The sequence below is a fragment of the Chroicocephalus ridibundus genome, chromosome 10 (assembly GCF_963924245.1).
Source record: "Chroicocephalus ridibundus chromosome 10, bChrRid1.1, whole genome shotgun sequence".
NCBI classification, from domain to species: domain Eukaryota; kingdom Metazoa; phylum Chordata; class Aves; order Charadriiformes; family Laridae; genus Chroicocephalus; species Chroicocephalus ridibundus.
Window position 1 is genome coordinate 16,813,993 of NC_086293.1, and position 25,473 is coordinate 16,839,465.

Consider the following 25,473-nt stretch of genomic DNA (forward strand, 5'->3'; position numbering starts at 1 on the left):
TGGTGGCAGCAGAGGTTTGCTTTCTTTGGGACCAAGGCTTGGAGAGGTGGGATGGGGAAGGGCTGCTGGGAGAGGGCTCCCATGGGCACCGGTGGTGATGGTGATGTGCTGATGGTGGTTGTGGTGGTGGTGATGATAGGGGTGGTGGTAGGGGATTTGCCCTTGCTGGTAGCATCAGAGAAAGGGCAACATGAACCAGCAAAAGATTAACTCATCCTCTGAATGGCGAGGGGAGGAAAAGAGCCTGGGCAAAAGGGAAGGGGATGAAGTACCTGCTGACAGAGCTGGAAGGTGCCCAGTTAAGGGTAAAGTTAGTCCCATGTCTTATACTGCAGGGCCCCATGGAAACGGGGAGGGCTTTCTTCTTCTGTTGAATCGGGCTCTACGCCAGGTGAAAGAAAACATTTTCCCAACACCAAATGGAAAAATGCAAGGCAGACGTCTTAAATGAACTGTTAAAGGAATAGAGCTGCAAAAAGAATACGTTTGCTGTGCGCCGGGGTTATGCATTTAACAGATTTTTGACTGTACGCGACCTTTGCAGTTTGTAGACAGAGAAATCTGCTGCAGAAACTCAAGTTGTAGTGAAGGCTCAAGGCAAATGTCGGGGTATCGTGGCTGTTCCTGGGCTGGGCTTTGCTCAGGAGGAATGGGCAGGATCTTTCTGTCCTCCTCCAAAATCCTGCTGCCTTTTTCCTTTCCCCTCCAGCCCTCTGCGCGCTCTTTCCACGGATCATTGGCAGCTCTGCTCGTGCTTTAAAATAACCCAGGCTAAAAAGTGTGATTTGCGTTTCAGCAATTTTTGATTACACCCACGTCCTATATTTATTGCCGTTTAAATCGTCTGTGTTAGCTTGAGATGTGTTTCTTTTGAGCAAGGAAAGAAAAAAAAAAAAACCAACTTGACTGTTGCTAACTGTTGCTAAGGGAAGGGAGATATTTATTCATCAGGGCACTTCTTCAGCGCTGCGAGGCTGGTAGCCATGGAGGAGGAGTGTCAGGAGAAGAAACGGTTATGTATTTAAGCCCTTTCTGTTATTGTTGTTGGACTCCGGCCATATCTACTGATGGTCAGCAGATGTCTTTTTTTTTTTTTTTTTTTTTTTCCCCCCCTCCCAGCGTTGTGCATCTTGGGTGTGAGGTGCCGCTCGGGTTATGGTGCCGGGCAGCTGGTCCCCAGAGCCTGGTGTGAAAGCAGGGGGGTCTGTGGAAGGATCCCGGGGGCTTTGGCCGGTCCCGTGGGCTTTACGAAGTTCCCATGTTCTGTAGCTATTTCCCCTCAGCTTCTCCAAAGAGGCTTTCTGGTCCTCAGCTTCGGTATGTGCTTCTTAAAAATCCCCATTGAATCAAAGGCACTGGGAGCCAAAGATGATGCACATGGCTGCGTTCCCTGCCCGCGCTCCTGCTGCCGGGGGACGCGCGGCACTGCCGTTAGCTGGCCGTCGCCGAGGTGAGAGGTTTTCCTTTCAGCTGTCATAGCAACCAGAAAATATTGTTTTGACGGAGACTGAATTAAAAATTAAATTTGTCTCTGTCCTAGTAAGTGAATTGCTCACTCGTGAAAAATATAAATCGCTTTGATCGGGATAGATATCTTTGTAAGCACCTCTGTGGGTTTCCGAAGTGGATTTTTGCAAACGCTTCATGCCACATTCCGTCCCTGCTGGGTTTATGTAGAGGGTCCCGTGAATTTGAGCTTTGTTTAATGTTAGGCTTAGGTTGAAAAACTTCCTTGGCAAAACTTCCTTGGTGCTGGTAACCTGGTGAAGCCTGGGGGGAAAAACAGGTCCGACGAGTGTCTGGAAGCAAAAGGGATGACTCCTCAAATGTAGCGTTTCTGTTCCTTCTACTAAAAGAACAGACAAGCAAACAGTAATTTGATGTTTTACGAGATGCTCTGGTTCTTGGAACGCGAAGCTGAGCACAACCTGAGAGCGGAGAGGAGGAGGCGAGTCAGCTAAACAGGAGGGTTTGCGGCAGCGCTGGGAAGAGGAGAGAAGCATAAACATCTCTCCAATGATCTCCCGAAGTATTTCCAGCTCGGGGACTTTCTAAGACAAGGTTGATTTCTAGGTATTTGGTAGCCCCGAATGCCTTTCTGCCCCGTGACTTGTCCATTCTTCCTTTGAGCCCACATGAACTTTTGGCATCCGCAGCATCACTTGGGTTGCCGTGAACCCGGATAGCTTCCTTTGGCCAGGTCACACCATCCTCAGCCTGCAGGTGGGGAAACCCAGGAGTGAGAGGGAGAGACCTTCCCTGGCTGCTCACAGGTCTGTCCCAGCCCCAGGGCCACACTGATGGCCACCTTACTTCTCAAAGCAGCACACGGAAGCTCGAGCAAGTCATAACTGTGTCCTTTTGGCTTATGGTAAGTAGCGGTCACAGATTTACTACAGCCAAACTGGTTCTCTTACGTGTTTATTTTTAATTATGGTTCCTAGTTGATAAGGAAAAAGTGTCTTGGTTGAAGGTAAAGCGGGGAAAGGAAAAGGTTTAAAAATCGCAGGCGTTCTTCAGCAGAAGTGAACAACCCTCTGTCCAACGTTGTGCAAATAATTGGTTTTGCTTTTTTCAAGAGCCGTCCTTGTCCGCAGGGACGGTTTGTGGATGTAACCAGGCTGTCTGACTGCACGAGCAGCTCTGGCCTGACATCGGGCACTGGAGCATAAGGAAACAAGGACTGCATGAGTCCATGGTGCTTTGAGTGGAAGTAATCTCCCAAACTTTGGTGACAGCTGGAGGCTGGGAGCTTCTAGATTATATGGGTGCACAAAATCTATCTGTTGAGAGGGGCTGTCCCATCAGCCAGTGTCCCTGGAGCTGCTGTCTGGACAGGCTTTGGCACTGGGTTGCCAGAAGCCGAAGGAGAGGGAGAAGCCACCCAGAATATATCCAGGTCCACATTTTGGCGAAGTGACTTGTGGACTTGCGGTCATCTCAGCTTTCCAGGTGCCCAGGCCTTCGTTCAAAAGTGGTGGCTTTTTGTAATCAGCATTTATTTTTATTCTTCTACCCTGTTCCTCTGCAAGGGACTCGGACCTTGGGGACACACAGCTCTCTGTGGGAGATGCTGCTTCCCCTGTGCCTGGCCCGGGGAAGCCTTGAGCCCCGTGTCCTGTGTGCGTGCCACGGCATCTCCAAGAAAGGAGGACAAAAGAAAAGGGCTTGTTCGTTCAAAATGTCAGTGTTGAAATTACAACAGAAAATTCCTTTTATTTCCCCCGTGGAAATCCGTGCACAAAGCCTTTTCCAGCCAGCTCCCTTCTTAAGCACTCAGTATTGATTTGTGAAATCAAATGGGGCTCGGGCGACATCGTCGTCGTTATCTGCCACAAGCTGATGGAGAAAGTCGATGCTGACATCGATCTCCTGATGCACGTGGCTTTCGTGGAGTTCGTGGTAGGCTGGAAGCGCTTTGACACCAAGACCGTATCTGCATGGTTGGTTATCACCCACTTTTGGTAAAAATCCTCCTTCTTTTCCCCAAACCGAGGTCTGCAGCGATGCTAGGGCTGTGGGGACCCGCATCCTCGGCAGATGGGCAGCTGCCCGCAGGCAGCGATGCTGCTGAGCGCCTGCCTCTCCGCACCAGCAGGCGTTCGCTGGGCATTTTATTTTTCGCATGTGTTCATCCTCAGTACCACAGACGCGTATGCGCAGAGCAGTGCGTGCGTGCCGATGAGGATTATTATATCGCTGGGTTTTTTTTTTCCTCATGTATTTGAAAAAGCAACACAAAGTTACATATATAAACAGCAACATCTGTCACGGAAGCCTGGCCCAGGCAAATTAATGCTTTAGAAAGTCGGCATGGATACTCTTGTGATTCACTTCCATCCTTGCCAGAGTCACATCATAGACACGGTGCTTTATTCCAGCTACGATAGGTGTGTCTTTTTTTTTTTCTTTTACACCCACATCAAATTCTTAAAATAAGAGCACTGTAAAAGGAAAAAATAACTTGAGTTTCTTTTCCTCTGGAGTCCGCGGGGTGCTGGAAGTTGTTATTAGAGGTGAAGTCATCACAGAGGAGGCTGGAGCCCTTGGGGGAGGGTGTGGGCGATGCTGTCCTTGCAGAAAGAGCAGGGGTGGTGTCCGGGGCTGGAGAAGTCCCCGTCTCACTCTTGCCGACATCCATGATTTTGGCCAGACGGAGGTGGAGTGTTCCGATGTGCATCCCTCCTCCGGCGTGGTGGCAGCGGGAGCAGCGTGGATCTGCCCCGAGCACTGCTGAGCTCCGCCACGGCTACAGCCCCATCCCGTCGCTGGCTCGCAGTGCCCAGACCACACTGACAGCTGGAGCGCACCTATTCTTTTATTTATTTATTTATTTCATTTCACATAAAAATGGAGTTGGATCCTCGTTACCGTGGAAACCAGCAGCCCTAGTTATAAGGAGTTTGATTCACTGGATGTAGAAAGCTATAATTCTTCTTCTTCTCTTCGAAAAAATAGGAATGAAAAAGACATATCATGAAATGATAACCCCATACCTGACGTAAGGTTAATCTTGAGTGTTTTCTGTATGAGTGGTGTCCCAGGAATATACGAAATACTAGTACTACTGCATCCGAGCCAGGCTGGGATCAGCGATGCCATCCTTTGCTGCCCATTACTTGTGCTGAACCATGGCTGCCTTCAGGCCAACACTGAAAACAAATCAAAGCCGTTGCATTCTCTATGATTTTCCTTTGGTTTGGTTTTTTTTATTTTTCCTGCCGTTGCATCACGTGCAGCACGAAGAGAGGAGATCAAGTCAGAGGGCAGGGGTGAAAATATCTCCTGCCGGGAACTCCGGATTGCAGCCAGGAAAAGAGCTCAGCACCGCTCGGTGCGGGAAGGATTAAGGTCTGTGCAGGGCCCGTGAATAGCCCCATTGAGCAACTGCTGGGCTGGAAGCTGAGCGGTGGCTTAAGTGTTTTGCCAGATCTGCTGGAATTCGCTGGTTTTGCAGACAGCGGTGAAGTAGCATTACGGTTTGCATCAAAACAGGATGCGAGTCAATATGTAAATACCGGATAGAGAGTGCTGCGTGTGTGCAAAGTGGCCTTTGCGAGTGGTCTCAGAGTTCATCCTCCTCATTGATCTGTCCTTTGAGGGGAAATTAGCTGAAAACTGCAAAAATTGGGTAGTGTTTTCTGGCTTGGCTTTCTGGCTTCTTTTTCTTTAAGCAGACGGCGAGGGGACCGTCCCGCGCAGGTCAGAGCATCGGTTGTATTTGGGTCAGGAGAGTTACCGGGGGGGCAGAGATTTGCACATGGAATTGATTATTTTATTCCATTTTTAGAATGTGCTTACCGTGGTTTAAAACTGAAATTCGTCTTATAACACAGATACTTAAATCCTGGCCTGGAACAGTAGCTAAGAGGAGAGCATTTAATACTTGCTAAATCCCTATTTCAAATAAACATGTGAGAGAGTGGCTTTCTGGTTTATTGGTGGAGAAATAAAGCTGATATTTTAGAATATATCCAATTAAATTCTGCAGAGTGGGCTTTCACATGAGGATAAATACGTTTAGGACCGTGTCCCTCCGAGCATGAAAAGCAGGGACTGTTGAGGGGGTGTTTTTGGTGTAACTTCATCCATGCTTGTGACAAGGGCTTTTTCCAGTCCCGGGGATGGTTGCGTATCAGTTGGGAGCTCATCTTCCACCTGGGAACAGCTGGCATGTTCTTGTAGAATAGCTTTGTGGCAGGATCAAGGCTCATTGTGTTAGGTTTATGGTTGGACTCGATGATCTTAAGGGTCTTTTCCAAATGATTTGATGATTGCCACCCTTGGTTGGGTCCATATCTGCATCGTACGGATGGTAAGCCAAGCTGTGAAGGGTCAGAGGGCCACAGCAGCTCAGCCGCTTCGGCAGGGGAAGCCTGGGATGCTCTGTGGACCCTCTCCATGGGCTGCACCCACCAAGGCACGGGCATCACTCTGGCTGGGTGGGATGTATCGGTCTCTCATGGGGATGCTCCTCCAGTGGGGCGAGCGGCGCTGAACAACCCGGCCGGAGGGGCTGCTTTCGCCTGGAAATGCCTTTCCATCCTCACCGGCCCAGTCTTGGTTTGCAGTGATGACCTGACATTATTGCTGTTCACTTTTGAGGGGGTGATCAGTGCCATCAGATGCTCTTCTGAGGCCTGGGGGAATAAGTTGTGAGTGGGGAAGCAAAGGACGTTCTTGTTTGCGGGAGCGGGATGGGTGCCCGCACCTTGCGTGCGTGCAAATGGGATGAGCGAGCCGGACACCCCGGAGACACTCATTCTGCAAACGGTTTCCAGTTAATGGTGTCCTGATAGCCGTGATTATGTAGCAAATCGTGGGCTTAAAATTGCATACGACGGATGGTTTATCAAAGGCAGAAATGCTTAATGTTAAGCGTGTGTTTAAGTACCTTCTTGAACTGTAGCAAAAGTAGCTAACCCCAGCCAGGACTTCAACTGGGCTTTTTCTGGACTGAAAGAATTTTTCTGCCTTTCTAAATGCCTCGGGCTTTTTTTACAAGGCATCCATCTCTGGTTTTAAAAACCCCTCACCATGGTATAGCGTATCAATGCCTGACAGCTGTGACCAGGTAAGAATTACGATGTCTTGAACAGGATTTATGAAACCGCAAATTACCTTTTCGCCTATTGAAAATTAAAACAGCGCTAGCAGTTTTGGACTAATACAAAGGAACCACAGTACTTTTTTCATTTAGCAGTCACCATGTGACTGATATAATTTTTTAACATATATGCCCCCCCCCCCCGCTGTGTTTGGAATGTATAAATATATATTGGGCATTAAAAAAATTATAAAAACCATTAGGCAAGAATAGCACGTTAAAATGTATTTTACATGTTTTTCTTAGGCTCAGTTAGCCATATGTTAAAATAAACTTCAGCAATGGCAACAATTCTTGTTTGAGATTATGTCTTAATAAAATAGTATGTGGGTGGTAAACACAAGCAGATACATTTCTGCACAGAAATCAGGATTCCGCTATTTTATATGCTGTTTATCTAAACCATCCTCACTGAGCAGCCTCCACCTGCATCCCCCGGGTTAGGATGTGGTCCTGTTCCCACCGGAGCCAGCAGGACATCTCCAGTGGCGTTGGTGGGCTGCGCCGTTGCAAGGGTGCGTGTCCTGTGCTGCCCATGGAGCAGATGGGCCATGGGGCGAGCCAGACAGCGTGGTGGGGGACTGCTCCTCTAATAGCATCTGTAGAGCTCCTGCATCTCCTAAAATCCTTGGTAGAGGTGGTACTGGGAGAGCAGGCAGGACCTGCAGTGCTCGGCGTATGAAATAGGCTGTCGCATGCAGCCAGGGCGGGATGCAGGCACTGGGAGCATCCAGCCCTGTTCTCCAGTACAACGTGGACGAGGGCTGAGATGGAGAGGATCCAGGCGGGCTTGGGTGCTTTAGGGTTTTTACTACTCTCTCGCATGGCATCCAGAGCTTGTGCTGGTGGAGACAGCCAAGGAAAGCTCTCCCATCCACGGGCACACAAGGTTGTGGCCTGGATGGTGGGGACCACAGGAGCTTCACGTGCTCCAAATCCCAGAAGCCAGGACCTGGCAGTGGGTGGAGGAGGGGTAATGACAGGACAAGAAAGACGAGGGTTAATTCACTTTCCATGCACTCCCAACAAACCCCAGACCAGGTCCAGTTCCTTCACTGACCAGTCCAACATGTGCTGAGATGCCTGTAGGCACAAGAGGGGTTGGCTCGGCGTTCCCCGCCGTCCGTGCTCTGCAGCACGAGGACGTCTTGCCGGCTGTCGGAGGAGCCTCGCTCGAGTAAAGACTGTCAGGTTCATCTCCTGCTTGCTTCAATGACACCAGCTGGGAATAGGTCCCGTGGTACTTTGGCAAAGTTGTTGCTTCTCAGCGCTGCTTCACCACTGCTTAATCTTCGTGGAGATCATTCCTGTTACCACAGACAGGTTTCACAGAATCATAGAATAGTTTTGATTGGAAGAGACCTTTGAGATCATCAAGTCCAACCGTTAACCCAGCACTGCCAAGTTACCACTAAACCATGTCCCTCAGCACCACGTCTACCTGTCTTTTAAATACCTCCAGGGCTGGCGACTCCACCAGTTCCCTGGGCAGCCTGTTCCAATGCTTGACATCCCTGTCAGTGATGAATTTTTTCCTGATATTTAATCTAAACCTTTCCAAGTGCTGAGTGGCTCAGGGTCTTGACATCCATGGGAAGTCCATGCTTTAGCATGTTAGTGTCCTCGCCTGCACAAGCACCTGCAACGTACCAGCATTTTCTTGACGCTAGCGCACGGAGGGTTGACAGCACGGAGAGTTTGCTGGGATGCCAGCAGCCTTAGGACTCCTCCGGTACGCAGAGTGCAGTGTGGTCTTCTGCAGACTCTTTAGCACATGACAATTGATATTTCGCAGATGACACTTGATTTGCAGGGGTTGGGTGACGGTGGGGCGCTGGCAGGTCAGCCTGGTGCCCAGCGCTTTGCTGTAGCTGCGTAACACGCTCTCTTTATCTCTGGCTCTGTAAGCCCGAATCACCCTCTACTCGTTTTAATAACCCCTTACTTTTCTTTTCAAGACTTCACAAAACTGTGGATGAAACTGTTGTTTCTGGGTTATTTTTAATTTTTTTTTAAGTGGGAGAAAATAATCGAGGTCAGCTGCGTGTTGGATTTTATTAAGGGTTTCTGGAAACCACATCAAATGGTAACACGAGCGTGATGATGAATGCTGGGAAGTTCATCTCCCAGCTCCATGCAGATGGTCCACTCCCTATTTACATTTTGAGGGCGTTGTTTCACGTTGTATCACTCTGGTCACTTCTGCTAATGTGGTGAAGGCCAGGGCTGCGCTTTCATGGTGTGCCCACACATGGTTATGTTGCTTTTAAATTGCCTTGCGTTGCTGCTGGCTTCCTTGTTGGTGAGCGGTGAAGAGAGGAGAACGTGCAGGGGATACCCTTGGATCTGGTGTTTCAGCCTTTCAACTTGTTTTACCCTTAAATAAACAGAGATTTGCATTTTGACAGCGCTTTTCCCCTAAGTCAGGGCAGGAGGAATGCAGTAAATCACGTTTTCACCTGTGATGTTCTGCCGCAGTCTCCCTGTTGTGATGCTGGGGTAGCGAGGTGCGACACAGCACGTTCGTGTCAATGAACAGCTAAGTCTGCATTAAAGACCGACAGCGAGCGATGTCCTGATGTCACTGTCACCACTCTCAGGGCCGGGAAGGGGACTGGCCCTGCCTGGGGTCAGTTTGGGGTGTTTGCCCTCACCTCCCGTGCTGCCCCGGCCTCTCCGGGTCCCCCCCCAAGTCTGACCCATCCCTGCACTATTTATCTTCACTGCTGATCATTTCGTTAACTTTGCGTTTATTCAGGATTTAACTCTGGCAGCCTGTTTTAATTGGTGGGGCTGGAGCGTTGTTGTGCTAAACTGGAGACAGATGGTGCTTAAACAGGGACCACACACCGAGACCCGCAGCAACAGTGCTGGCCGAGCAGGGTCCCGGCGGGTGGGATGCTTTGCCGAGGTGCCCGAAGCACGGGGTGGGGAGAGGCAAAGAGGTGCAAGGGGAAGCATCACCCCTCCAGCCTGCCCATCTCTATTTTTCTCCTGGCGCAGAGTTTTTCCTAGAAGAGTGGTGGAGAGTTTGCCAGTGCCAACTCCATCGCCCGATGGGGTACCTGTCACCAAAAAAGCCCTTTTTGCTGGAAGGATGGGGTGGGAAGAGCCCTGCAGAGCGATGGCTGGAGCGGTCCCTTCCCCTTGCAGGAGCGGGGACGGAGCCTGCCAAAGGCTTCCTAATGAAGGCAGTATAATAACTCGTTATTAAGTGTTGTGGCTGGATGTAATTAGCTCAACGCGCCAGTTGCCATGGTGCCTGGCACACGTTGGCGTGAGCGCTGGGTTAGCTCTCTGCCCAAACGCTCAGCCCATTTGTTTCATCGCTTGGAGCCAGGAGAAAGGAGATGTCCCCAGTCCCCGGTGACTCCTTGGCGTGAGGAGGAGGAGGAGGAAAGCACTGGGAGTTGAGGTGGGTGAGGAGCCCGGGGAGGGGGGATGGAGGCGATTCTCCACTGGGAGATCCTGGACCTTCTGCTCTGCTGCAGCACTTGCCCCAGGGCCCCCCCCGGGGTCACACTTCAACACGACCTACGTGGCTGTAATAATCAGATAATCATCGTATCGGCATGTCTCCCTGCACGCGCTCTGCCAGCTCTTCCTGCGGGCGACCTGTGGGCGAGGAGGGTGTAATCCTGGCTCCAGCAAGGGAAGGCTCCCCGTGGTGCTCGCAGAACCCTTTTAGAAGGTGCTGGCGCGAGAGAAAGAGAAGCGCTCCTTACCACTTTTGCTTTTTGGGGTTATGCCTTGCAACCAAATATAAACCTGTTCTCTCCTAAACAGTGTTATGAGGTCTTAAGGGTGAAGATATCACCCTGGGCGCACATTTGTATGGTGCCTGCTTCGCAGCAGGGCTTTCTCCTGCAGTGTAGATGCCCTCCCTTCAGCCTGTGCACCAACTGGTGGAGACACAGGGCAAGAGCATCCTGAAGTGACGGTCTTGCAACCAAAAATGTGTCTTGGTGACCTCAGACTGTGAGTGAGAGGCTGTGATTCAGAGGAGCCCTCTGACGGGATTAGAGATTTGCCCACTCAAATGTCTAGGGACCTCTGAAAAAGGAAGAAGCCGCCGATGAGCAGACCTGTCCTTGCTTGTCGGTTCTTGCAGGCGGGCGGTAAACCTGGTGGTCAGTGGTTTTGTGAGCTGCCAGGAGAGACAATGAAATGTGCTGACCGTGTGAAAGCGCAGGGTTTGTGCAAAGGCTTTCTCTCGTCTCCCACGTGGGAATTGGCTTTGCAAGTAGAAACAAGGAACCTGGGAAGGGTTCTGCAATTAGAAACTCATCTGTCTGTGACTCTGGTGGGATAAAGACGCTTCACACCTTAGTCAGAGTAAATGGCAAGGTAACAAATGCTGGGATCCTGGCAGCTGGATTAAGGGTGATTATCATAGGATTTTAGGAGAATTAACGTGGTAGTAAAATCAAAAAGAAACCCTGGGAAACAGTAAGAAGCACGACAGGAGAAGCCCCGTCCTGTCTGTCTCCCTGAAGGCCGTGCTTGGTCTGGTCTGGTCTGCTCAAAGGGGCCTGGGGAGTGGGAGCGGGTCCGGGGCTGTGAACGGCTGATCTAGGGTTGTGATGGGAAAGGCGGAATGAGATGTCTCAGGGTGTAATTTGCCCAGTACGACGTAAAATGTGATGCCGGGTTGTTGGCTGCGCTGCAGCCAGGATGCTATTACATGCATTTTTATGAGGCATTTTATCTAGAAGCGCTTTTTCTCTCGAGGACCCTTTAAGTTGATTTTCCACATCAACTTATTTTTATAATTGCATCATGTTTACCGATTCTGGCTCATGAACTTCTAACATCTGAATGTTGCAACGGCGAGGCAGCCAGCCTTTCTGGGGAGACGGCATCGAATAAATACCGTACAGAGGAACAGATACACTCAATTAATTAACTTGCACCCAGCTTCAGGAACGAAGTGACTCACCGGGCGTTTATCCAGGGAGTTGCACCCTACTTTGGGCTCTGCCCAGGGGCAGGTAGAGGTTGCCCGATTTCCATCGGCTGCAAGTCAGTTTGGTTGGAAGATGAAAAGTAGCAAACTGGAGCCCATGTTCAAAGCTGAAGTCTGAAATCTCTAAATAGGAAGTAGAAATAAACAGGAAAAACACACAAAAAGCTCTTTATTGGAATATTTGACAAACAGAAGTAGTAACACAGGTGAATGGTGAAAGAGTTTGGAGTCATTAGTGATGTAAACAGGGATTAGACAGGTCTTGAAATTATTTTTCATATGGATTTTTTTGTGTTGGTTCAGTTTTGGTATCAAATTTGGATCAGTTGCCCGGTCAGTGGTTCAGGGAATGCCATTTTACTGGGGAATAGTCTTTTTCATCACCTCAGCAGCTGATCTGGGGTCCAAATCGCTTGCCGTAATATTTTAGCTGTCATTTCAGTCGACTCCTCTTGCCAGGCTCCATCTGACTCTGGGATAAAATGGTGACACAAAGCAAAAAGCTGTGCCGACTTTGCCACAGTCTGACATTTCTGCTCAGAAAAAAATGTGCCCTTTGAGAACCAGTTGGGACTCGCAGAAAATGGCTTTGCCTTTTTGGGTGGCTTGTGGTGCACGGCGAGCCTTGTCTCGGAGCTCCGGCAGCTCCCCGGTAGGAGGCTGGGGTTCCTTCTGGTTTATACTCCAGCAAACCTTCCCACGTTTCTCAGGTGTTTCTGCTGAAACGTGGGTGCGAAGCTTCACAGGCCTCGGTTCAGGCATTGCGCTTTGTGCCTGCCGTTAATAAACGGTATTTACATAAGTAAGAGGGTGGAATATTGCTTACAGCCCTCGTTTGGTGTAGAGTAGCTCTCCAGCGATAAACTGTTTATATCGAAGAGGAAAATAAATGTTTAAATGAAGCAAATAGCTGGATTTGGCAAACAGATGCGAGAAACGGAGTAGAAGTCAAATGCTGGAGTTGTGATAATAAGTAAAACAGTTTTCTGGCTGTTGGTTGTCCTGGTTCCCCTGCGCCTCTGGCCAGGCATCCCGGGACGGGGGGAGCGGGGATTCGGTAACCTGCCCCACGGGAACCCGAGGGGGCTCCTGGTGGGAATTGCAGCCCATGGTGGACGTTTCTTTCAATCACTGGCGTGCAGGAAATTTTTCAACAGGTTTGGGAACAATTATGTCAATGGTGACTAAACAAGTTTTTAATAACGTTTACAGAGGGGTGGAGAACAGAGTTTTTCTCCCAAGATTAATTCGTCCAACACACAAGTGCCAGTTTGTACTGGGATGCTTCGCTAACGTGATTTATTACCCGCCTCTTTATTATACGGCCTTTCTAAATGATTTTTTATTAATTCCAAGCATTTGTTTGGTCCCTTTCAAATAGCAAAGGAAAGAGCCAGGTCTGACAGTTTGATAGTTTGACGTATTTATTGAGATCTGTGTAGTCTGATTATCACCCCCCTCCAGCTCCGCAGTGGGGTTGTTTACTCTGAATAGGGGTTTATGTACTGCACATGGAAGTACTATAAAAATTAAAACAACTTTACATTTGTTTTCCTTGCTGTCTGAGCTCCAGCCTCCCAATCCATCCCAGCCATCCAGAGCTGGGAGAAGTATTTGGCGGGGCAAAAGCAAGGTGTGGTGATTCTCATTTAAATTCTCCCCTTCAAAGGTAGAAAGCGCCATTCTGGGTCGATAAAACACCTTATGCTCAAAAGAAGGAATCTAGATACAAGAGGCACCAATTAAAGGGGGGCAGTTATACAATATCTTTGGAAAAAATGTAAGCAATATCCATGTGTACTATAGATACGCTATGTGTATATATACTATTCTTTTTATTCTATTTTATTTAAAAAGAAAGCTTTTCGCAATATCTGTTTACGAGTGGTGTGGTCCCATCTGGAAACCATTCCTTCAGACGTGCGTCCTACACAATAGATCACTATTTTGCTGTTTAATGAGAGTCCGGTTCCCCCGAGCATACAGTATAGCCAGGCACTGGCTGTATTTCTTATCATCTATATTGCTTCGTTAATACTGCCCGGACTGACCCCGTAGCTGTGTAGCCGCTTTTCTGTGGTCGGTGTCATCTGCTGCAGCCAGAGGAAAGCACCGTGCCGAGGAACTGAGGTCGCAAATCTGGGCATGCAACGTGCTTATGGGGCCCTTAACCACCATCGGCTCATTAAAGTCGGACTCTGTTTTCTAACCCTCTGACCTGACAGATTGCTGGAGGGGTTTGTTTTGTTGTTTGGTTGTGGGGGTTTTTTTCTTCTTAAAAAAAAAAAAAGAAAAAAAAAAAGTCAAAATAAGCCTCAGGTTGAGAAGGCTTGAAGGAAGAGCGTCCTTCTGTGGTGGCTGAAGGTGGCTTTGCCAGCCTGCTGGGTTGCTGCGTGCCGTCCGTGTAGGTGATGCCCTTTGGAGGCAGCTGGATGGGGACCACGTGCTTAGTTTGAGGTCTGGGCCCTTTTTTGGCATCCGTGGCACTACACTGATTTGAAGTGAAACCCAAACAATTCTTGAGGCGGGAATGACTTTTTCCCAGACATAATAAAAATGGGAACATTTTTCCGCTGGAAGTGGATAGGAGAACATGGGAAGTTCCCAGTGTGGATGATTGTGTAAGGGAACCCCACTCCTGTTCCAGAAAGGAAAAGAAAAGAAACAAAACCCATGGGGAAAACTATATTGGAGCTGGAAGGAGGGTGAAGGGTCTCGACCTTGCTGAAATCCAGCAGGGTTTGTTACTTCCATGAAGAAGCACGTGAGCCTTTCTCCGTGTTTGTCTGGGAAGAGTGATGCGCACCAAGGAACCATAGAAACAACAAATAACAACGGCAGCACTAAATGGCTTGCTCTAATCAAAAGCAGACTGTTGTGGTTATATTTGAGCGCTGTCATTACAAGAAACTCTGTAATGAGTGGGGTTTTTTTCTTTTTTTTCATTTGCATCAAACAGATTCCCTGTATTAACGTTAACAGCCTACTGCGGAGCCCGAGGTATTTACAAATTCGCTGGCGCTCCTTCAGTCTTGTGGGAAGGTTTTTCAGTTCTTTAAATCACCCAAGATGGTTACGCTAGGCAGATGGGAAGCGTGAGCTGCGTGGAAAATAGCACACGTAAGCTTTGCTGTAGATGAGTAGTCTACAGTCCTGTCCCTTTGGAGACCCAGAGCATTGATATAAATATATAATGTGTGTGTGTGTATATATATATATAGGCAATATATATAACATGCATGTTGATTTCTTGCATTGTGGTTGTGATATCAGATGTCCAGCACATCTGGGAGGGTAAAGGCGGAGCATCCTTCTGCTAAGGGCAAGTGAGGCTTTGTTTTCCTCAGTTGCTGAAACCCTCCTTGTAGGAAACTTTGGATTTTGGCAGGTGATAATTGGGTTTATTCATATACCATCACTCTTAATTGAAATTTAAGTCACCAAAAGCAGTATGGTTGATCTTTTTTTTTCTTTTTTTTTCTTTTTTTTCTTTTTTTTTCTTTTTTTTCTTTTTTTTTCTTTTTTTTTTCTTTTTTTTTCTTTTTTTTTCTTTTTTTTTCTTTTTTGAGGGGGATGAAATGCATCTAAAAGTCCTGTGTTGACATCCTGCCTAGTGCACAAAAGGCAGATCTGCTCAGGATAAGCTGAAATGCTCTTTCAGCCCTGGTTTTAAGAAGCACTGGTGAAAGCAGAGTCTGCTGCATTGTGCATCGTTACTTCAGATTGCAAACAAAAAGCATGTTTATGATAGATGAAATCCATCCCTAGTTGCTTGGCAGTAAAGCGTGGCCGTGAGCTGGCAGGGGAGGTGCACGGCGGCCCTCTCGGCACAGTTACCCAGCAGCTTCTGCTGCTCCATGGCCATTTCACCTCCATCTCCAACAGCTACTTGGAAGCAAACTGTCCGCCAGCTTCAACCTCGCATCTCCCCAAGGTGTTAGCAGGGATCATGTCTGCGTGTCTCAGTTATCCCAGTGGATAATCGCACCTCACCGGTGCGTGCCATGGGTTTGAGAGCGAAGGTGGTGGCCGAGGCTTTGACACTGGGCCATTAAACATTTAGACCCTAGCCAGTAACTCTGGAAAAAAACCTATCGTTTTGAAGCATCGTAAGCCTAGTCATGGTGGCACGATACGTTTCTGGTGGAGGTGCAGTGAAAAAGCAGTGCTGTAAGAGGGAGCCCTGTCTGGATTAAATCACAGCAGCCATCCCTCTGGTGCCGAAGTCTTGAAGAAAGCCTCCAGAAAGGATGGGCAGTGGGGTTTTGCTTGTGCTTGGGGACAGCCAGCTCTGCTGAGAGGCTTCCCAGGGGAAATGAGCTGAGGAGGGGGTAGCACCGTGGAGAAATGCCCCCTTATTTCTCAGCACAGGTGTAACGTGGTGATCCAGGTCACTTTGCTGTGCATTAAAGCATGGAAGGACCAGGACTGTTTCCTTTGCCAGAGAACTTAGCATGCAAAGATCATGTGGTATCCTCCAATAAAGTACAACAATGAATGTTTAAGGGAATGTTACAAGTATTTTAATGACTTTTCCCAGGTGGGTTTGTCCATTTCCTGCTTTTAGTTATGTCTGATGGACCTGTAAAAGCAAGGGAACTCCATGAAACCATACACAAGTGTCATGGGGCTGTCTAAGGAGGAAGGACAGAACTGCTCTGAGGTTTCCAGAAACAAAATTGTGAAGCCAATTCAGGATTCTTTGGTTCCAGTTAAAATTTTGCATCCCAGCCAGTTGAGCGCCGTGATTGCCCTGGGGAGAGGGCAGGGCCCCAGGTTGGGGTGTGATGAACAGGGGCTTGATTTATCCCTCAGGGGATGTTTCTCCAATGAGCTTCCACGCAGGAGCACCAGTGGGAGAAAGGCAGTTGAGCTGCAGTGGCCGTCTGCATCCTTGTCAGGTTTTGGTGGTGCATCTTTTGTTATTTTCCAGCCCCCCTGAATTTAATGGGACTGTTTCCACTTGGTCATTTCCCAGAAAAGAGTTGTTAAAGCGAAATCTCTCCTTGTTTCTACAGTGCTGGGTGATCACTCCATCTGCTCGGTCATCCCTCATCACCTGCGGTGTTGGGTCAACACCCTGGACCAACGCGTCTGTACAATTAGCACATGTTGAAACTGGAAATGAAAATTCTCCTTTACAGATTGAGAGAGGTCTTACTTAATTCTGCGTTCAGTTTTCTAGGATCCAGAGAGCTTGCAAAGTTTTGGAAGGCTCGGGCCTTGTGTCAGCTTTCGTCTCTTTTGGCATCCAGATGTTAATTACGGATGAACCGAGCAGCGATGCTGATGAACCCGTTCCCACCCATAAATGCATCTGAAGAATAAATGAGTGTCTTGGCTGGAGCGAGCACACACTCGCACTCTGTTTATGTGAATCCACATACCTTTGAAATCCATGCGCAAATCCACATGCCACCATAATAAGTTCTCAATATATTTAGCATATGTGCTGCGGGAGCTGGAAATAATAGAATCAAAGTGTAATTCAGAGCGCTGCCGTGGTCGGTCCAACTTCATTTATCATCATCATAGTCCTTATCATTTGCGATTTTGACTGCAGGCTGCTGTCGGGCAGATGATGGCCATTTTACGGATGATGCTGTTTGTGCATTTGGTTACAGTGCAGCCATTTGGGGCAGTAACATGAACTTTGAAATTCCTTTTTCGTAATGCTGTTTTTCTGCTGTTCATGTTTATGGTGTCTTGGAAGTAGAACGTACTTTTGCACATGATTTTTTACATTGTGGAGAAGCAGTCCAAGAGTATTTGGTATTGCCGAGATGTTTTTTAATGGGAAACATCTCCGTAGATACAGACTCAAGTTTTCATGATTGCATGCTCAGTAACGACCAATTGTGCTCTCATTTAAGCAGATGCATCTCCACCCATTCCCTTCAGTTCATGTTTAATAGGATGATTTGTTTGGTCGCGAGGCTCGGAGGGTTTCAATAAGCTCAATTTGCAATAAGAAATAAGGGAGTAATAAGTTTTGCAGAAGTTCGTGTGTGCTGTGTTTAAGGCACAGGAATTACTAACTGTTTGTTCGGACGTCAGCACGACCTGGTGCATGACAATGGGATGCTGCAGTTGATTTCTCCCACTGCCTCTTCCTGCGTGCATGGACATAGCCAAGGTCCGAGGCATCCGTGATTCCCCACACGCTCAATGTACCTCCCCCTCGGGGCATGAGGCTGGACTGAGGGACCTTCCACGAGCCCTTCTTTTTTTGTGATTAATTAGTTGAAATATTGACTTTATATCTTGTGCCCACGTAGTTTTGCAACAGGCCACTAGTGTTATACCGTTCCCTGCTCTTGAAAAGAGATTTGCAAGGTGTTATCCATTCATCAGAGATTTACTGTTGAATTCTGTGGTTGTTCAAAGTTCCCAGCAGCTGTTGGCTTCGAATCTTCCTGATACGTATTGCAGAAATCACTCTCTTCTACAGTAATCATTACAGCAGGGAATATCTTGGCCCCGGCTGCTTTCTAACACCATCCGTTACTGCTTGGGTTTGTGCATTGGTGCACGAGTGTTTCGACCACCTGCTGATGTCTTAAATACTGTTTTGCGCGCAGGTGACCAGAGTCCTTTAGAAATGCTTCTATATTTATCATAAGAGATGAAAATCCAGTCTTTTTCTATACTGTCCCTATATGTCATAGCCTTCTGTTGGGTTTTTCAAAGCCAACTGTGCAATTCACAGTTGGGCTGTCGATAAAGATGCCTGGCGTTTTCCTGCAGCGGCTGTAGAGATTTGTTTTGAGTGTCTCTCTGGACTTCACATGGTTTGATAAACATGCCTGGTCTATCATCCCTCCCTCTGTTTCCTGCCGTGATAATGGATTGTAGAAACCTTAATAAGCAAATTCAGGCCGATCCATCAAATAACCGAGTTGAAAGACATCGCGTCTTTCCCTCACTCGGCAAACAGATGCGAGATATTAGGGCTGCGAGTCACAGACCTGTGTGAGTTTAATGGGGAGGTTCTCATCGTTCCCAGGGCCTTTGCCTGGAGTTGTAAAATAAATTATCCTCGGCAATTTTAATATTTCATGAAATCTTGCAAAGTGATGGCATTGTGGGCAGATTAATACAAAAGCTGTAAAATTCACATGTGCCATATGTTATATGAGCACCAAATGGGACGCCTGGGATTCTTGACATCAATATCATTTTAATGTTGGCTTCAGCAGTGATTCATGACATGCTCGCCCCTGATGAGAACCTCGATAGTGCGAGTGGCGTTACCTCAATGTGCATTTGCTCCGTGCAACTGGTTATTTGATGAGATTTGTGAAAAAACCCCATACGTGGTGTTTGCTGGCTGTTTCAGGCTGCGTTAGGTCTGCGTGGGGATGCTGTGCCACCCCGGGCTGCCGCTGTGGCCAAGGGCCACCATCGTCCCTGCCGTGGTACCTGCAGAACGGGGTCTGCATCAGGCTCTCGTCTCGCCGCCGTGCGGTAAAGTCTCGTTCACTCTTGGTTAAATAGCTGGGCTCAATTACGCCGGGTCGGTGCTTTGGTGCAGACAGGAGCTCTTTGACAGCACTCGCTTCCGCACTAATGAGCCGTCTTGGGTTTCTGCGTTAAATCCACCCGTAGTGTTTTCTCTTCGTGCTGCCGGCCTCCCCGGGCTGCTGTCATTTAAGCAGCCCTGGTTAAAAGCAGCGGTGCAAATGGGAGTGGAACGGACCTCTCTTGGTCCTCCCGATTGTACAGTTCATTTGGGAGGTGGTGTACCCAGTGGGCACTGTCAGGTGCTGTTTGTGAACTGACAATATTAAACACAACTGTACTTTTGATACTCCTCCGCAATCTGTGACAAACATGTTAGAAAGGGGTCTGCCGGTTGAGTTGGGTGTGGGGTTTTTTTAAATTTTTTTATTTTTTTACTTGAAAACCCTGCCAGCATCAAGGCTGTGCCGTGCCAGGATAATCATGGGTACTGCTTGGTACCTGGCTCTGCTTTTTTCCCTGCCTCTCCTCGGATGGTGCTGTTCCTTCCTCCACCATCCATCATTTCTTAGGTCTCAGCCTCTCTCACCCAGGCTGGTTTTCGGACAGGGGATGCTGCGAGGAGCCACGTGGGTGTTTGGGGATGCCGGGCTCCCCCACAGCACCTGCATCCTGCATCCCACAGCAGCTGGTCCTGTGTCCCCGTGCCGGCGCTGGCCCTGTTGAGGCGGCCAGGATGACTTGTTTCTGCAGCTGGCAGCAAAACAATGGCACGGCTTGGTTTTGTTCACTCACTGGGAGCAAAACCCATCCCTGGACGTGGGTTTGGGAAGGCGGACGCCTTTCGTGCCGGCACAAGTTCACTCACTGCACAAGACTGTGCCAGGTGACAGGGATGTTTTGAATATAATTATCTTAATGCACTTTTAACCTGGAGGTTATTCTGCAACTCGCAGGATGGTTTTAAAAATCCTGTCCCGCAGGCTTTCCTGTGTGCTGGGTTTTAATACCGTTAACAGGGAGCACAAAACTGTGTGTATTTTTCTTTCTGTGTTTCCTGATATTTAACCTAACAATCTAACATGCTTAAAATAGCCAATTTTCTTCCTAAGGCACAAACCCAGTTTATTTGTTAAATATTCAGTTTTTCAGGCTGCTGCTTTTTCTCCAAAACAACCTCAAACTAACAGGTCCCGTGCTGCAAAAGAAATATGCAAATATTGTTATTACTCAAAAAAGGGAGGATTAGTTTGCGGCTTACTTATGTTTTTGTAGGAATAATCACACAGGGCATGAGTCTTCAGCCCGGCGGAAGTGCCGTAGCTGTTAGACGGTGTTTTGTACCCTTCGCTCTCCGATTTCACAAGACGGTGGATGCCCAGGGAAGATCAAAGCAGAGCCCGAGCCGTGTGTTGTTGTGTATGTACAAGAAGAAATAAAGCCCCGCAATCTGGATTGGCACCGTTCGCTTACGGCCCGTCTCTTGGTTACCTCTTGAGAGAAGAGTCAAAGGTCCCTGAAAGCCATCTAATCAAGGCAATCCAGGAGCAATTAGAAGCGCGCAGGTGTCTGTGCTGCAGGGTGGGTTGCGGGCATTAACGAGTAAAGCATTAAGAAGCAAACGGGAGAAAGGCACCGGGGCTGGGGTTCAAAACAGAAAACATCTGAAGTGTGTGGATGGGAGCATCAGCATCGCCTCCCGCTGCCAAACGTGCCCCGTGCGGCCGCTCGCTGCCTCCTGGCTGCGGGGAGAGGGGTGCGAGGCCGATGCTGGGAGGTGTCTGGGCACCCTGCGGCACCTCGTTAGCTGTCCAGTGGGTAATGAGCGTTGAAAGTGGTCTTGCTTGTCCCTTGGGCAGCCTTGTCCCCTGGGCATCCTTGTCCCCGGGACATCTTTTCTAGGCAGAGGCTGCCCCAGCCGTGGTCCCCTGCTCTCCAAGCCTTCTTGGTGCCCTTCTTGGTCTGAGATGGGAAGGCAGGAGGCACAACCAAGCAGGGCAGAGTCAGGGTTAGGGTTTGGGGTGGTGCTGGGCATCTTCTCCAGCCCCGTGGCTTGCCCTGCACTGGGCTACAGCAACTCGGCAGCTCGCTGGGGTGCGTGAAGCCATCGGGAGGACTGAGGGGACATCACGGGTTGCTTTGGCTGCCTGGTCAGTGGGGGATCACTTTAAATCGGTGTTTAAATTCTCAGTGTGATTTCAACTCTTCCCCGTCCCCTCGGGATTTCGGTGTGTCTGAGGCAGACGGAGCAGGTTTCCTAGGAGAGAGACAGCGCTCTGCCCACTCACCCATCCCTGGTGGCGTGTCACTGGCTGTCACTGATGGGCTGACCCGTGTGGCACTGTGACACCAGTGGCTCTGACATCCCGCCCGCGATGCTGGAAACCTCATGAGTCTGAAAGAATGGGGAGGAAAAAAATACAGCTGTGGAAAGGGCATAGGGGTGTCACAGTGCCAAACCCAGCGAGGATGAGTGGGGGTTCATCCGGGACCCTGGTACAGATCCCAGCCGTGGGATGCTGGGGGGAAGCTCTCCAGCAAGCGATGTCGGTGCAGGGAGGGGAGGAGGAGAAGAAGCCGTCCGTGGGTCAGGCAGCCCCAGAGCTGTTGGCATTTGCCATCCTTTCCCCGGTGCAGAGACACCCGTTTGGGTTTTCTGGTGGTATCACTGAGAGGTTCCCACCTGGCAGGACACTCAGGGGTTAATTCTGAGCATCCTACCTCTCCTTCAGCAGAAGGATAGCAAGCCCTAGCAGTGTTTTGTTTTTAATATCAGTTGGCCAGTACAAGAAAAGTGATGTCAGAAAAACCATCTTTCGGTGACAATATGATTAATTCCTTCTTAAGGGGGGAAAAAAAAAAAGGCTTGGGTATTTTTTTCACTTTTTTTGCCATTACCTAAAGATGGTTTGACAGTAAAGAACCCGTGATTAATTGCACCAAAAGAAATATAATAGACGCCTTTTCTTGGCATCATCTGTATTTTATGTGGTTCTGCTGTTATCTCGTTGGCTCAATGCAGAAAAATTATCTCTGAGGCCGCTGTAAGGGATGTTAACTTCCTTTTCCTTATTACAGATCGATCTTTGAGATCTGCTTTTCTCTGGGAGCTCTTTTATTCCCACAAGTGATACAGACCTTCTGCTGTTTTCCATATATTGCGCTTAAGTAGTTCAATACCTTTTGGAGCCCGTATGGGAACATTTAATAAAGACTCGATGATTGCCGTATTTTGAAGGTTATATGATATGAGAAATTATATATTGTTTTAATAGCTGAATATATCTATGCAGTTGATTCCAGATAAACTAATATTTTTCTAATAAGGCAGAGAAATTATACCTTTTTTTTGTTGTTTAGATCCTCTAGAGTGTGAATATTTTTCCATCTGTGGTTTCCAGTAAAATGGATTTTCAATCTCTCTGAAATTTCTGCCCAAGTCCCAGCAATATTTGCTTAAGAGTAATCAGAGTATTACCCAAATCTCTGTTCAAAGCGACGGTGACCTTACCAGTGGTAAGGAATAATTGGATTATTTTCAGAGGTGTAGGAAGATTCACTGTAATAACAAAAGAAGAAATACCAAATGATAACACCACTTGTCTGCGGCACTGTAAGCCGCGGCGCTTTCCGTAGGATAGTTTAATAGCTTAGCATATTATGAATACTGAATAAGAAAGGCAGAGACTTGGGGAATAGATGCTGCCTTGCAGTTTGGGGTGATGCACGTGCTTATTTGGGGGGTCCTTTTGTTGAGTAGCGTTATTACTGAAGTGCTTTTGTCAGGATGTGATGCTCTGGATGGATATAACTTGCACCCAGGGAGGGCTCGCCTGCCTGCAAGGTGGGTTGCGGCGAGTGTTGCCCTCACCCTGATGGTACAATTGAACGTCCTGGTTTGGTGGCATGGTGCAGCTGTGGCTGGGACACCTTTGGGGTACCACCGCTGTGCCGTGGGTTCGGCAAAGCCGGTTTCTCAGCCGGCAAAGCCCATGGGCACGGGCTGCCCTGGGATGCAGGCGCAGCAGCCCCAGGCAGCACTGGGCAGACACTGGCGGGGTTTCTCCCCGAGAGGCTGAGCCGCTGCAAAGACAAATTGGAAACCATTTGGAAGAGCAAATCCATACCAGCAGAGCGTCGGGCGAGCCTGATTGCCTCGCTCTCTGCTTTTAATTGTAATGAATTATATGGCTCAGCACGGCGGGGTACCGAGCCTCTTGGCTGAAACTTGTGTAATTCACGTAAGTGTTTACACAAAAGCCAAGTAAATGTTAAGCTTCCTACAGATTCCAATGTACATGAACCCTTGTTTGTGTTCGGCTGGGGAGACCGGCAGAAGCAAAGCGGTGCGTATGGCTGTGTGTCTGGGCGGGGGACATGTGTGCGTATGTGAATTGCACGCGTTAAAAGATATATAAAAAATAGGACCTTTAAATTTCCCTGGAGCAGTTTTGCTGTGCCCTGTCTGGTTCCCTCCCAAAAAAAGAATTCTGTATGATTTTGGTTTCTTAAGAGACACTCAAGGGCATGGAGGAGTTCTTGCCTCTTGACCACTAAAAAAGAGACTTGTGCTGTCGAGGCAACCGGCATCCTTTGAAGTCCTCCCGTGTGCCCACATGATGCTTCTAATTACTGCAAATGAGCCTTCTGCAGCACAGGCTGCTGTGTAATTCAAACCAATGCTGCTCACCAGATGGGATCCCTCCCAGGCTAGACCTTGGCAATGTCTGTCCCCACAACGGTGACAGGGATCACATCACACGAGCGGGACGAGATGTTGGTCCTGACCCCTGATGGCACCTGGTTGTGGAGCAGAGGTCCCTTAGCCTGGCTGCGCCCTGTGTGTTGAGAGGTGACCCTTGGCTCTATGGGGACCCTGCATGTAGAATCATAGCGTAGTTCGGGTTGGACGGGACCTTTAAAGGTCATCTAGTCCCTGCTATGAACAGGGACATCTTCAACTAGATCAGAACCCTGTCCAATCTGACCTTGAATGTTTCCAGGGATGGGGCATCGACCACCTCCCTGGGCAACATCTGGGCAACATCAGCCAAGCCCTTGTTGTTGTCCTGATGGTGCCAGGTTTGCTTGGAAACAACAAAACCAAACCAGGCTGGTAGAGAATTTGCATTAGGAAGATCGCCTGGGCACGGTGCAGATGTGTATACCTGGATGTGATTTTATTTTTAGAAAGCACATTAAGGAGCATAACGACTTCATTACCATTGCAATTGCAGCCCTGCCTGTTTAAGAGTATTTAATTGTTTTCATTCCCCGTGTGCAGCCATTTGTAGTGGATAGGGCAAAAGCAGGAGAGGAAGGGAGTTTGTGGGACTGGAAACAAGAAGGATGCTGAAGCAGAAAGCAAAGTGCTTGTCTCGAAGCATCCCTGTGAGATTCCCTCCCCAAGGCATCGCGGTACTCAGGGAACCTGCAGTGTTTTGGAGCCCCTTCCTCCAAAGAGGAGAGGCAGCCTCTCCTCCTGTTGCCTTCTGAGGAGACGCAATTTTTTCCTCTTTTAGGCCTTTCTCTTGAAAATAAAAGTGTTTGAAAGGCAACCGGAACTCCCATTTCATCAGCTGGCTCTGGAAGCTGGGGATCAAGGAGAGGTAAGAGAACCTCCCCGCTGCTGAGCAGGAGCTCTTGTGCAAGGAAGAATGTGTAAAAAAAAAAAAAAGGATTTATGTTTCTCTGGCTATGGTTTTCTAAGGAGCCCTGATTATTCAGTAGCAGTGGAAAAAAAACTGCAGAAGATGTAAATAATCTTCGGGATTATGCTAAAGCCAAGCTTCAGTCATTTTCCTGGGGAAAAAAAAAACATAAATGCATGAGGCCTGTTCATTTAATAATGATCAACCAGAATTTCTCTAGGGCTTCTTATATTTTCATGAAAAGGATCAGTTGTCTTGCAGAGAAATGGTAATTCTGGTATCTACAAATACCCTTTGGTCGGGGAGCACGTGGTTCAGGTTGGTGTACTTCTTTGATTGGACTTTTTCTTCCCGTTTTCTTTTTATGATACTATCGTACATTCACATTCCCGGTTACACACTAAAATGATCAAAAGCAAGGAGTTGGTTTATCATGAAACGGCAAACCACGGCGGTACTCTGCGGCGTAGGCTGTATCGAGGTAAAAACACTACATGATTTGTAGCTTTCCCTGTGTTTATATTTGGTGCCAGAGGTACTCGAGCGATTTTGCAAAGTGTGTATACGTTGCAGGCAGGCTTCCCAAAAAAATGGTGGTATCTTTTGAAATCTATACAGGATCGTTCTTACCCTGCTGGGCTTAATTTTAGACTATTGAGTTTATCGTTCAAGGAGGAAAAAATGGGTTTGTTGTGTGCTGCATTTAATCAAGTGCAGCAAAAAACTATCAGAGGCATCATTCATCTTCGCAAGCCAATTTTTGTTTCCATTTTAGTTGTAGAAAAACC

General features: G+C 48.3%; 1 protein-coding gene across 3 annotated transcripts in view; it reads left to right on the forward strand.

The window, feature by feature from the left end:
- The window catches only part of PRICKLE2 (prickle planar cell polarity protein 2), a 110,322-nt gene that overhangs the window by 18,428 nt on the left and 66,421 nt on the right, over positions 1 to 25,473 (forward strand). The window contains exon 1 of one of the 3 annotated variants that reach the window (XM_063347682.1): positions 10,002 to 10,022. The exons of the other annotated variants lie outside the window; for them this stretch is intronic. The gene's annotated coding sequence lies outside the window, so the exon portion shown is untranslated. Of the gene's footprint in view, positions 1 to 10,001; positions 10,023 to 25,473 lie in introns of those variants that run through there. 3 annotated transcript variants of the gene reach the window in all.